Source organism: Astyanax mexicanus, chromosome 8 (genome assembly GCF_023375975.1).
Source record: "Astyanax mexicanus isolate ESR-SI-001 chromosome 8, AstMex3_surface, whole genome shotgun sequence".
Classification (NCBI taxonomy): domain Eukaryota; kingdom Metazoa; phylum Chordata; class Actinopteri; order Characiformes; family Acestrorhamphidae; genus Astyanax; species Astyanax mexicanus.
In genome coordinates, this window is record NC_064415.1 from 20,065,840 (window position 1) to 20,080,760 (window position 14,921).

The 14,921-nt window shown below is 39.7% G+C and overlaps 1 protein-coding gene across 1 annotated transcript in view; it reads left to right on the top strand.

The window, feature by feature from the left end:
- The window catches only part of ppp1r14bb (protein phosphatase 1, regulatory (inhibitor) subunit 14Bb), a 46,385-nt gene that overhangs the window by 17,312 nt on the left and 14,152 nt on the right, over positions 1 to 14,921 (top strand). The window lies entirely within an intron of this gene.

A 14,921-nucleotide genomic window follows, 5' to 3' on the forward strand; every position in this document is an offset into this window, starting at 1 on the left:
AAAAAAATTTATGAATATCATATTTATGTTAATATTTACATCTCAAATGAAGACATGTTCTCCTGACAGTAACATCTTGCATGCATGAGTTACATGCATCTCTTCGAAATACTAATAATGAATCAAAGTACTAAAGACTACTGTTTTCTGTAAAAAAAAATGGCCCAGGACCGTAAGAGTTTAGCTGTCAATAACCATTAAAACATATAACCATATATACGAGTTTTAAAAAGCTATTGATTAGGGATGTGCCATATCGCAATGTATGCGATAATATTGCCAACATTTTTTGAATATCATGAAAAATATTATACCCTGAAATATCACCCACCCCTAATTATCACATCAGGGTACTATTTTTTTTGTTGTTCTCATTTACTATTATATATCTACTAGAGACAGTAGAGATTATATCTGTCCAGTATCATTCATTTTACTTTAATCCTGGATATATGGAGATATTTGGAGTGCATTATTATTAGTATCATGACATTCTGGATCATTGACTTCTGTTACAAATTTGATCAAATTCTTTTATTTTTTAGTATCTCAGCTAGAAACATGCAATATGTACCCAATATTTAAATTTAATTAAATTTTGTTGCAGTAGGATATTCTTGAAATATATGTTTTGATTCAGTGTTTTGTTATATCACCAAGAGTATCGTTAATATTGTGATATTATTTTAGGACCATATCGCCAACCACTATAAGTAAGTATTCTGATATTTAGTTTGGCAGTACTGTATACATTTTCACACAGTATTAGTGCAAGTATGTGTTTTTTATTTATTATTTTACATGTAAAGATTGGTTGCAGACAGTGGTTCATTGAACTAATAAAGGTGTTTGATTCCACTGTTTTGATTGAATACAAAGGGAACATTTATTTTATTCAGATTTTATATATCTGATAAAATGTGCTTTAATACCGTAAGAGTTGTTCTAAAAATCGTTTTGAATAATTGCAATACAACGCCTTGCCTAGAGTAGTGCAGTATATTCCGATTAATTGAACTGTAACCCCATTATGTTAAGTTCTTGTCCATAGGTAACCCTATTAAGGGACATGTATGTAGTAGACGTGTACTGGATTAAACCTTTTAATGTAAGGTTTCTTCACACTTTCACTGCATAGAAAAACATGTTTCTTTATGGAACCAGAAGTAGGCAAGATGTCAGGAAGTCTCACACTTTTGTTATTCTGTGTTCTTATCAACACATTAACACACTCTTATCACACATGTTTATCCATCTCTGCTATCGCTCTGAAGCAGCGCTTGACTAAAGAAAAACAAGCATGTACCCATCTCCTTCTCTCTCTTTCTCTCTCATTCTCTCTCTCTTGTCCACTCTCTCTCTCCCTCCCTCCCTCCCTCCCTCACCCTTATTCTCTTGGGGGTGAGCAGGGGCAAACAGTCTGTCTGTGCTCTGTGTGTATGTGTGTGTTTGTTATTCTTCAGTGTGCCAAAGGCTGATAAGCCAATGTGTGTGATGAGAGACAGCGGGCAGTCACTGATACAACCTTCCTCTCCAACTGCTCAACTACAGCCCCCACCTCAGGCTATTGTACCCCCATCCCTCCACACAACCACCACCATGCTGTCACCCAGTCAGCCGTGAGCAACCACAGACACAGCGACCCGTCACACAGAGAGAGAGATCAGTCAGTGGTCACTCTGACGGATCGCTGGTGTCTGTGGTTGCTCAGCTCTACACTTTATGGAATTTGCTTTGAATTGCTTTAAAAAGTTTTATTATTTCATAATTTAATACTTTTAATAAATGAATCACTTACTAAATACAATAACACAAATGTTGTTGTAAATGATCCTGTACTCAAGCACACAAACACATTCATTTCACATGTGTTCGTAAGTAAAGTCTCTAAAAACATGTTTACTTGTGTTAACATGACCTCATGGCCTCAAAATGTGAACACCCTGACATAGTACATAATCATGTTTTTCACCTGGTGTCGAGGAGACCTGGAGTATTATGTGTGTTTTATGTGCCAGAAGCACAAGTGACGGAGGCCTGTTCAAATTAACCCCAGGCTGCTGTATACAGTATGAATCAATTACTCATTTGTATGGAATTCTATAGAAAATAAATCAATTTAGCTCTTTAAAATATGTGATGGGAAAGAGTTTTATCTAAAAACTAAACCATAGGTTCAAAAATCTCATATGAAAAATTAGTTGCATTACATGTGGATGCAAATGTAAAATATAAAAAGAGCAAACTCTTTTGGCAGTTTAGGGGTGGACGATATGGTTCTAAAGTTATATCATATCATTCTTGCACTTTAAGTAAATACTGAAATTGTATGATCACTTTAAGAATATAGTTTCAGTCATCAGAAATAAGTAATAATAAGTCTGTAATATATTTTTGTATATTTTGCAAACAAACCTACCACAAGTGTGATTTTGTATAAAATGTTGAAAATTTTAATAAAAAATAATGTAATAAAAAAAATCAATCAAATAACTAGTGCAAAATATTTAAAGCATGTACATAAACTGCAAACATAAACGATTGTACCAAAAAAAATCCCATTATTACTATTATCACAATATAGATTTTTAAAATCACAGTATTACTGTGTCTTGCTATATTGTGTACAATATGTGCTAGTGATGCAGATTCAGTAGTAATACCCAGTCAACCACTTGTTAACGTGCTAGAAACCACCTGGGGTTAATTTTTTTAGATTTTGTAGACCTTATAGATGCTAGAATATCCTAAAATTAGCACCAGATTATAAGACACATTATGTGACACTAGTAAAGAACTGGGGTGTTGCTATGTTTTCTTTCTAATTCAGCAGGTGTCGGGTGGTGAGCTACAGGCTACCATCCGATAATACTCACCTCTGAATGACGAAAGAGCTAGCACTTAGCGCAATTAGAAGGTAATGCTAATTCTGCTTTAGCAGTACTAGCCGGGGTTAGCAGCAGGCTACGGGCCAAAAATACTCACCTCTGAACGGCAAAAGAGTTAGCAGGTAATGCTTATGCTAATGCTCTTTTATGCTTAGTAATTGAGACACAGCTTAATTGTGTGTAAATGAATGTAATTAGACAAGACTTTTAATTAGATTTTTAGGGTTTTGGAATCGTCTCTGTTTAGGTTGTGTTGGAGGTTAAAGGTTTACAGTGGATCAGTTTCATGTAGCAAACTGTTGTTGTTCAACTATGCCAAGAGAAATAATTTTTATTTATGTGCTCCTTTAAAAATAATCTCATATCAGCTCAGGCCCTTAAATAAACAGTGTAATAAATCTGTGGGCCAGTAGACATGGCTAAACTGTGTGGATTATTTATTTTACAACATTACCAGTCTAACACTTCATCTGAGAAGGACACATTCTCCTCATCTATTTCTGCTTAGCTCACACACCCTGCAGATTCTCTGTCCTCGGTCAGGGTTGAGTCTACTGCACTTGTTACCAAATACCTTTCTGCTGTTTGAGAACGTCAGAATGCTTGTGAGCCTCAGCAGCTAAGGTGACAAATATGTCAGCTATGTTCAGTGCCATGGTTTTGGTCTCCGGTATGATATTTTCTCACGTAACTGTGCGTCTCGGCCGCCTGCTCGGTCTACTGTATTTAGTTACACACACAGTCATGAATCATCTGTACTGTGCACAGATACATTTCACTATATTTACCTTTTAACAGGAAGTGATGTGTAAGGTATGACAATCTTCTTTTGAGCTGTAACTATAGGATGAGTTTGTATTGACTGGAACAGATTGTGTTTCAGGGCTTGTTTTGGCTTGTGAGATTGTTCTTGGTGATATAAAACTGATTGATTGGACATGAAGCAACTCTCTGTACTGTTAAGCAACTCCATACAATGCCATGCCATGTGAGTGTGTGAGATCTTAGAGAAAGAACGAGAAAAGAGATACAGATAGAGGTAGATAATCAGAGATCTAACACCAACGCAGGCCTGGATTCTCACTCTGACATTTATTAAACCACTTCCCATTTCCTGCCTCTCTATACTCTCAGTACACTGTATATTTATATATTTATCCATGTAATTAATTTTTTTGTGTGTAATAATGACCTACGCTGTATGATCGAGTTCTAGTACACCTGTTCAATCATTGTTTCTTTTAATAAAGAGTTCATGCTGTTTTTTTGGAAGAACTGTCTCTACTGTCCTTGGATTGCTTTCTAATAGATTTTAAAGCATTAATGTGAGAATCTTATTGCGTTCAGTAACAAGAGGTTTAGTGATCTCAATGGATTTTAAAGTTTAAATGTCTGTTACATTTCTCCACAAAAACTATGGAGAACCTAACACATGGCTATCCTAAATCAATGAGCCAGCAGAGTATGACTTAGAAAGATGAGAACAGGCAGTAAATAGCAGTACAAAAGAAATGATTTAATTTTAGCTTCACACCACTCAACACATGCTTCAAACCACATTGCAGTATTTACATTATTACAAATGCTGTATAAAACAACAAAGAAAGTACCACTCTGGGAAATGCAAACTATGGACGGTGCTAAAGAAAAGAACACAACAAAACATAACCATATTAACCTACCTAAAGCCAAATTAAGTACAAAAGAATATAAAGAAAAGATACTCCCTAACTAATAACTTAAATACAAGGGGTAGCACCCGCCCTCTTACCTAGGGACCTATACAAACAATTCCTACATGATGTAAAAATGTACAGGTGCACCTATCTTACCTGTTTGCGTACCCAGGTGGTACAGCCAAGACAGTGGCTTGTCTTTTAGCCCCAAAAGAGGGGTTAAGTTAACCACCTCAGAGAACAATACAATAAAAACAGGCTACAAGAGCATGTTGGCCATTAAGCATGCCGCATGGTCCTCTCTCTCTCTGTCGGCCATCTTGGTTCAGGTCCTTTTGTAGTCTCCACCCACAATTCTCTCCCATGACACCTGAGAGAGAGAGAGAGAGAGAGCGAGAGAGAGAAAAGTGCCTGCACGTAACATGCCCACCTAAAAGAAACAACTCAAGTTGTGAACATTACCTACATCATGGCACCTCATATACGGGAAAGAGCGTCGGCAATTACATTCTCTGTACCTTTTTTGTGACGGGTCTCTAAAGGGTAATCTTGCACCATGAGAGCCCATCGCATGAGTCGTTGGTTCTGATTTGACATTCGTGACATAAAAACAAGAGGGTTATGGTCAGTATATACAACAATTGGTGTAGAACTGGAGCCTATATACACCTCAAAATGTTGTAAAGCTAACAACAATGCCAGGGTTTCCTTCTCAATGACTAAATAGTTTACCTGATGTTTGTCAAACTTGCGTGAAAAATAACAGATTGGGTGGTCAATTCTAGCTGCATCCTCCTGCAAGAGAACAGCCCCAGCCCCAACATTACTGGCATCAACCTCAAGTTTAAAAGATCTGTTAAAAGGCAAGGCAAGGCAAGGCAAGTTTATTTATATAGCACCTTTCATACACAGCGGTCATTCAAAGTGCTTTACAAACTAGAAAATACACAGAGAAGTCATATAAAAATAAAAATAAAAAAAAAAAACATGTAAAAGAATAACAGTAAAAATGGAAAATAAAAACTAAAATAAGAGTAAAGCATGATTGATTCAAACATGATTAAAACAAAGATAAGTCAAATTAAAAATATGTAAAAGAACAACAAGGAATTTTAAATAAAAATAAAATAAGAATAAAGCATGAATAAAACATACATGATTAAAACAAAGAGAAGTAAAATTAAAAACATGTAAAAGAACAACAAGGAATTGGAAATAAAATTAAAATAAGAAAAAAACATAATATAAAAGTGCCGTTACAGAATAAAAGTGGGCGGAGCTGCAGTGTTTTAAGCTGAGCTGAAAGCCTGATCAAACATGTAGGTTTTCAGTCTGGATTTAAACATGTTTAGTGTTGGAGCTCTTCTAATGCTCTCTGTTAACTGGTTCCATTTAAGAGCAGCGTAGTAGCTAAACGCCGCCTCTCCGTGTTTAGTTTTTACTTTAGGCAGCTCTAGCTGACCAGTTCCTGATGATCTGAGAGTTCTGCTCGGCTCATACTGCTGGAGCTCATTAGATAAATATGCTGGTCCTGCACCATTAACACATTTATAGACCAGTAACAGAACCTTAAAGTCTATTCTGTAACATACTGGTATCCAGTGCAGGGATTTAAGGATGGGGGTGATGTGCTCCCTTCTTTTACTTCTAGTCAAAACTCTGGCTGCTGAATTCTGAATCAGCTGAAGCTGTTTGATGGTCTTTTTTGGGAGTCCAGTTAGGAGTCCATTACAGTAATCAATCCTACTAGAAATAAAGGCGTGGATGAGTTTCTCCAGATCTGCTTTAGACAGAAAATCTCTGATCTTATTTATGTTCTTTAGGTGATAAAATGCTGATTTGGTGACGGCTTTGACGTGACTGTTAAAAGTGAGATCAGAGTCCATTTGTACACCAAGATTACGCACTAGTTCTTTAGATTTCAGGCTTTTTGAATCCAGATAGGCAGCTAGTCTGTGCCTCTCATTACTATTCCCAAATAAAATAATCTCTGTTTTATCTTTGTTTAACTGCAGAAAGTTCTGTCCCATCCATTTATTTATCTGCTCAAGGCATTTACACAGTGAGTCAATGGGACCATAGTTGTTTGGGCAGAGGGCCATGTAGATCTGAGTGTCATCTGCATAGCTGTGGTAAGATATCCCATAGTCACGCATGATTTCACCCAGAGGAATCATATATAAATTAAATAAGAGTGGCCCAAGAATTGAACCCTGGGGTACACCACAGGTCACTGGCACAGTCTCAGAAACATTATTTTCCATTTCCACAAAGTATTTCCTTCCTTGAAGGTATGAACTAAACCATTTTAGGACAGTTCCAGAAATTCCAACCCGGTTCTCAAGTCTATCTATGAGAATGTTGTGGTCAATGGTGTCAAAAGCAGCACTGAGATCAAGCAGTAGTAGAATAGACATTTTTCCTGAGTCTGTGTTTAAGCGAATGTCATTGATAACCTTAATAAGCGCAGTCTCAGTACTATGATTGGGCCGGAAACCTGACTGAAATTGGTCTAGACAGTTATTTATGGACAGGAAGTGCATAACTTGCTTGAAGACAATTTTTTCAATTATTTTTCCAATGAATGGTAGATTAGAGATTGGTCTGTAATTGTTTAATAAGTTTGTATCTAAATTTTTCTTTTTTAAGAGAGGCTTCACAACGGCTGTTTTTAATGCATTTGGGAAAACACCTGACATGAGTGAGGTATTTACTATTTGAAGAATGTCTTCTGATATTGAGTAAAAAACATTCTTTAAAAACTTGGTTGGTAATGTATCAAGACTGCAGGTGGATGATTTGAGGTGACTCACTGTATCAATTAAAACTTCTTCATTAATAGTGCTAAATTGGGACATGTTGACTATGATGCATGGTTTTGGAGAGCACGAGGGCTCGTTGGTGAATATAGATGTACTGATGTCTTGCCTGATATTGTGGATTTTAGTATTAAAAAATTTAGCAAACTCATTACATCTCTCAGTTGAAACTAGCTCAGGGGTCATATATATAGGTGAGTTAGTTAGTCTGTCAACCACAGTGAAAAGAACTTTGCTATTGTTAATATTATTGTTAATAATGCTGGAGAAGTAGGATTGTCTACATGTGCACATTATTTTATTGTAATCACGCAGTCTATCTTTAAAAATTTCTTTGTGAATGTGAAGCTTGGTTTTACGCCATCTGCGCTCAGCCTTTCTGCATTCTCTCTTTTGGAGCTGAACTGCAGCATCATTTCTCCATGGTGCTTTCTGCTTGCATGGCATGGTTTTAACTCTAACTGGTGCAATCTCATCTAAAACTCTAGCAGTTTTTGAGTTAAAACTATCCAGCAGAGTATCTACAGAGTCTGATGGTTTGCATGGTGCAGAGCACACTTTGCTCACAAAAAGTTCAGCTGTCATGTCATTTATCTGTCTCTTCTTGTACCTAATCTGTCTGGCTTCACTGTGTATTGAAGTCCACATTTCAAAGAAGACACAGTAGTGATCTGACAGTGCAACATCCTTAATAGAGGCTGATATGTTGAGACCTTTTGAGATAACCAAATCCAGGGTGTGACCATGACAGTGTGTGCTTCCAGTCACATGCTGAGAGAGTTCAAAAGAGTCAAATACATCATAGAGTTCTCTGGCATAATTATCCTTGGAATTATCAATATGAATGTTAAAATCACCAGCAATAATAAAATGATCAAATTCAGTAGAAATAAAAGACAGCATATCTGTAAAATCATCAATAAAATCAGCATTGTACCTTGGAGGCCTGTAGACAATTACTAGTAATATTCTTGGTGTCCCTTTTAAAACTGCACCTAAATATTCAAAAGATGTGAAATCACCAAGTGATAACTGCTTGCATTGGAATGTATCATCAAACAGCATAGCTACACCTCCACCTTTCTTGCCGGTACGTGAGACATTTAAAAAGTTAAAGTTTGGTGGAGCCGACTCAATTAATACACTTTCAGCACTACAAGAATTTAACCATGTCTCTGTTAAAAACAGAAAATCAAGCCCATAATTTGTAATAAAATCATTAATTAGATAGGACTTGTTTGTAAGAGATCTGATATTTAGTAGAGCTAACTTAATAACCTGTGTGTTTTGTTCCAAAGCCTGTGGGTTACAATTTACATACTGCAAGTTGGATATATTCACATTATCTGACCTATACCCTCTGTTCTTTCTGCTTCTGATAAGAACTGGAATGGGGGAGATAATTGGCACACAGGGTCCGTACTTGTTTTGAAAACATGTACTGCTGACTTCACCACTGTAGCAGCACGGACCCAAAAGATATCAGTTTGCTGGATTACTTGTGGCGGCCTCTTCCCTTATGGTGGACGGAGGTGGGAGGGGCTCCTGCTGGTGAAGAAGTCGAGAGCGGAGCTGTCTGTCCGGTGGTTTAGGAGCTTGTCTCTTCTTTTTGGGTTGTGGGGGGAGTTTGTTTAATACTTCCTCATGTTCATGCTCACTGGGCTTCATTTTGGTCCCCTTTTCTAACTCCTTGATTGGGGAGTGTAGTGGTGGTGAGGAGGGGGGTTGCTGGGTCCGTGAGGCAGTAGGTGACTGTGGAGGAGAAGTTGTGCTGATTTTTCGCTGTACCTGAGGACTCGCTGACAGAGAAAGCGTCAGTCTTGTCCCTGCAGATACCAGCTTCTCCATGGTTGCTGGGAAGTTCAGGTGGGGTGATGATGGGGTGGAGATGGAGGATGATGATGATGAGGTGGAGATGGAGGATGGTGTGGAGTGTTCATGCAGTTGCGGTGTTTCCGGCAGCTGATACAGCAGATCATGGCTCCCGTCCGATAACTCCGCAGTCTCTGTGGGGGCAGGATGTTGTGTCTCTGTACTGCAGACAGTGTCCTTGGGTGTTAAAGCTGACGTGTCTTCACCAGTGGGAACAGAGAAGTTGCACAGAGAAAAAATGAAGTTCTCTGACAGGAATTTGACTCCTCTCTTGTTGGTGTGCAGTCCATCTCGCCTGAAAAACTCTCTCTTCCCAAAAAACAGATTGAAATTGTCAATGAAGTTCAGTCCGTTTGACCTGCAGGTTTTCTGAAGCCAAATGTTTAAAGCCAACAGCCTAGAGAACATATTGCAGCCTCTTGCAGGCAGAGGACCACTGATGAATGTCTGAATGTTGAATTTGTGCAGTGTGGTAAAAAGATCATTAAAGTCCCTTTTTAACACCTCAGACTCCTCTTTCCTTGTATCGTTCTTTCCAACATGAACAATAATCCGTTTCACTGTTCTGTATTCAGCCAGTAGTGTTGGAAGCTTCTCATTCAGTTCAGAAACTGTGATGTTTGGCTCACATCGAACGATGAGTTTGTGATTATTTTTCATGCCATGAACAGAGTCATCCCCCAAAACAAGGGTGTCTGCTGTGGCCCCAGCCTGGAGCCCTGTGGCTCTCCTGGGGTGTTTTGAATGGCTGAATCTTCTGGTTCTTTCTGTATCATACTGGCTGGTATTAGGAAAGTCATTGAGGTCTTGCAGTGGCTCAAATCTGTTTTGCAAACTAAGTGACTGGAACTGATTTCCTCTGGCTCTGTGCTCTGATCTCCGAGCAATAGCTTTAGCATTAGCATTAGCCAGATGTGCTATGTTAGCAGGAGTGGAGGACACTACAGAGCTGTATGTGGCATGGCGTTTGGGTTTAGCTCCAATGCGAACCCATTGCTGGTTTTGCCCATATCTTTCAGCTGTACTCACATTAGGGATGTCCACATGATCTGCTGGTCCAGTTCTGTTCGTCTCCACTGCTCGCTGCTCCGTTAAAATCCCTGCCCGTTGTCCGCTGGCAGCACTCCCACACTCCGTTGGTCCTCGAACAGCGCAGAAATGCCAGTCCTTAAACTCCGATAACAAGGACCGAAAATTTGTTTCCAAAACAGTCATTCTTTGTAGAAGATTGTAGCAGTTCTGGCAGCACTGGTGCTCTGAACCCACACAAGGAGGCATCTTGTAGAGTTCTTCTTTAGTACTCTACAGAAACTTGTCTGATTCCTGTGCCTATGGCTCTACTATAAAATGTCCAAAAGAAACTAGAAAACATAAAATAAGAAACAAAATATGGTAGTGCTAGTGCTAATCTAAATAATGAGCTCAGACACTGTAGCTCTAAAATGTCTAAAAATAAAGAAAAGTATGAAAGATAGCAGAGCTAAGCAGAGCTAAGCTGAGAAGCGTCTGAACGGCACAGAAGCAGGAAGCAGGCAAAATCAGGTGCACTAAGCACAGGTGCTGTAGAAAGCAACATCTTAACAGTATTAAAACTATGGGAACATGGGACTCAGCAAAGCAGTCAAAGGTTGGACCACAGTGGAGAAATTCGCACAAAACCCACGGTAGTAGCCTGCCATGCCAAGGAATCGCTGCAACTCCCGTCGAGTCTTGGGTACAGGGAACTCTTGAATTGCTGTAACCTTAGCCTCCAAAGGCCACACCTGGCCATTGCCCACCTTTTTTCCCCAGGTATGTGACTGTTGCCTGAGCAAACTCACATTTTGCGAGGTTGAGAGTAAGTGAGGCCTGTGACAACCTCTCAAAAACAGTTCTTAAAGTTGACACATGACTAGACCAGTCTGAAGAATAAATCACAAGGTCATCCAAATATGCAGCACAATTAGATACCCCAGCTAAAACAACATTTACCAACCTCTGAAAGGTAGCAGGTGCATTACGGAGCCCAAACGGCATCACAGTATATTGCAGGAAGTTATCAGGCGTCTTAAAAGCAGACAGTTCAGATGCTCGAGGAGTTACTTGCCAATAACCCTTTAGCAGGTCTAGCTTACTCACAAAGGTGGCATGACCTATATTATCAATACAGTCATCCATCCGTCAAGGGAGTTTCCGAGCTCACCTTAATATCGTGTTGCAATACTGATGTCTGGGTAGGTCTGTCACCAAAAATAGAAGGAAAATCATTAATTAAAGTTATGAGCTCTTGACTCTGGGCCATTGTCAAATGGTTTAAAAAAATTAGATAAATTAGATAACATCTCAGAATTAGCAAGTCTGGCACACGGTTGGGGAACACTACGCAACCGAAGACTGTCTGCATCGGTGTCAGTACTAAATGTAGTCGATGCCACCACAACCGGAACAGAACAATTTATGTTTTCCTTTTCGTTGGGGAGACCTTCTGTATCCCTAGTATGGTAAGCCTTTAACATATTGATGTGACACACCCTGGTTTGACGTTTACGATCTGGTGTACCTATCACATAGTCTGTGTCACTTAACTTCTTAGTGATGGTATAAGGACCTGAAAACTTGGCTGAAAGAGCAGAGCCAGGAACAGGCAAAAGAACCAGTACTCCATCTCCAGGCTGGAAGGTGCGTGACACTGCTTTCAAGTCAAAACGTTGTTTAATCTTAGTTTGTGAAGCCTCTAGAGTTTTACTGGCTACAAAACATGCCCTGTGCAGCCGTTCCCGAAAAGAACTAACATAGTCCAGAACATTCTGGCATCTTTCAGAGCTTCCCTGCAAGGCCTCCTTGAGAACCTTTAGGGGTCCTCTAACCAAATGCCCAAAAAACAGCTGAGCTGGACTGAAACCGAGAGATTCCTGTACAGCCTCCCGAGCAGCAAACAACACTAAAGGCACACCCTCATACTTCGTACTTACGAAGCATAGACTTCAAGGATTGGTGAAATCGTTCTAGGGCACCCTGTGATTGTGGATGGTAGGGACTGGATATTTGATGCCTTACATTCAAGACCTTCATTACCTGTGAAAACAATTTGGACATAAAATTGGTACCCTGATCACTTTGAACAACCCTAGGCAGACCAAAGGTAGTAAAAAACTTGATTAGGGCTTTCACTACTACAGAAGCAGTTATTTTCCGTAATGGAATGGCCTCTGGAAACCGAGTTGCTGCACACATGATGGTCAACAAATATTGGTTTCCTGCCTTTGTTTTGGGCAAAGGTCCAACACAGTCTATTAACACACGTTCAAAAGGTTCCCCGATAACCGGAATAGGATACAGTGGTGCAGGTGGAACCTTTTGATTTGGCTTACCAGCATTCTGGCACACATGGCAAGACCTGCAAAAGGAAACAACATGTTTCCTAAGAGTGGGCCAGAAGAAATGTTTTAAGATGCGTGAATAGGTTTTAGTAATGCCTAGGTGACCCGACCATGCATGGTCATGGGCCAGTTGCAACACTAATTGTCTGTAAGGAGCTGGTACAACAATTTGATACACAATTTCTGATTCTGCATTTACACGAGACCATTTACGCATTAAAACTCCTTTATCTAAATAAAACCCCACAGGTCTATCAGCTAGATCTTCAAAATCACAAACCACAAAACCAGAAAAATCCTGCTCAGTCTTAATGTGTGGTTCGGTCTTCATGGATTCAGTTGCATCAATAGCATTCAAAGGTTTAGTCAACATCTCATCCACCATAAAAGAGTCAGAAAGATCAATCACATCTGCTAACTTATGAGAGTAAGCCCTTGTGACAGCACAAGCTGGATATATAGAATCTGACATGGAATTTGGACAAACAGCCTCAGGCTTGTCCACTACTTCCAAAACAGGCAATACCTTACCACACGCAATATCATTACCCATTATAAAGGTAACACCTTTCACAGGCAATGCAGAACAAACAGCCACTTTAAAGGTGCCTGTAGCCAGAACTGAAGACAGCTGCACATGATGGAGAGGCATCTTTATGTAGCTCATCTCAATTCCCTGACACACTATGTGTGAACCTGAAAAGGTGTTCTCAGCCACTGGTAACACATCAGCTAAAATGAAAGATTGTGCAGCACCAGTGTCCCGTAGAATTTTAACAGGCTGTTCCACGTCTGATCCAGGTATAGACACCATGCCTTGTATGATAAATGGTTCAAAACTAACATCAGGACCAACTTCCTCCTTAGATGGTACATCACAAGAGGACAAAGAAAGGTTCTCAACAAGTGCTACACCTTTTGACTGACCTGCACCCTTAACCTTCTCTTGTCTCTCCTGTTTCCGTTGCAAAGCAAAGCAAGCCTCAGTGGCATGACCTTTCTTATGACAATAGTTACATTCTATTCTCCTTGGAGGAGAATGAAGTTGGCTGGAATGAGTAGAATGTGATGGCATACATTTATCTGTTTTAGGTCTAAAAGAACTTTTATGCGTAAGCACAAATTCATCAGCCAAAACTGCAGCCTTAGACAATGAAGACACCTTATGTTCATTTAGGTAAATTACGACGCGGTCAGACAAACAATTTTTAAAATCCTCAAGTAAGACCAACTCACGAAGAGAGTTCAAATCCTTGACCTCACAGGCGGCACACCATTTATCAAACAGAAGCCCCTTTTCCCGGGCAAATTCCACAAAAGTCTGTGTGTTTGCCTTTCGGTGATTTCTAAACTTCTGCCTATAAGCTTCCGGGACAAGTTCATATGCCCGCAAAATGGATGTTTTAACCACATCATAATTTAAACTATCATCCAATGATAGCGTTGCACAGACATCTTGAGCCTTGCCAACCAACTTACATTGCAAAAGCAATGTCCACACATCCTTAGGCCAATGTAACGCTGTAGCAACACGTTCAAAAACGCTAAAATATGTGTCCACTTCAGTTTCCCGAAATGGGGGGACTAAAGCTATGTGTTTACTTATGTCAAATGTGGTTGAATGAGTTAATGCCTCAGAATGTGTTTCAGAAGAAGGAAAAGGAACAGCAGAGGACAATGACTCTGCCTTAGGAGTAACAACTCGAGTGGATACTGACTGGAGTGCAGGAGGTGGGACAAATTCCTTTGACCTTAACTCCAACTCCCGCAGCCGGATTGTCATCTCGGACTCCAACTCTAATTTACGTATAGCTAATTTGAGATCAAAATCAGCCTTCCGATCTAATGCCTTTTCTTGAGCCTCTGCTTGAAGACGGGCCAGGCGTACTTTCAAACGGGCATCACTTAACCCACCAGACCCCAGAAAGTGGGTCAAACCGGGGTAAGGTAGCCTTAGCAACAGGTGCAACTGCCTCTGGCTTACCCCTCTCTGTAGCAGCAGAGGGAGTCTGCATACCCTCAAGCTCATTTGAAACAGTAGAATCAGACAACTCTAAAATCCCTTCCTCAACCAATTTATCATAAACTATCCTCTTAATTTCCTTCTTAACAAGCTGCCGTGAAACAGGAATGCCAAAATGTCTTACAAAGATCCTCCTTCCTACATGCCTCAAACAACTCAATACTAGGATTAACAAGGAAGCCATGTAAATCAAACAAAGCCATCCCTCTAAAGGACTAGCTAAACTGCATAGAAAAAATATGTTCTTCACTTCCTCACCAAACTCCACCAGCTCAAAGTGCCTG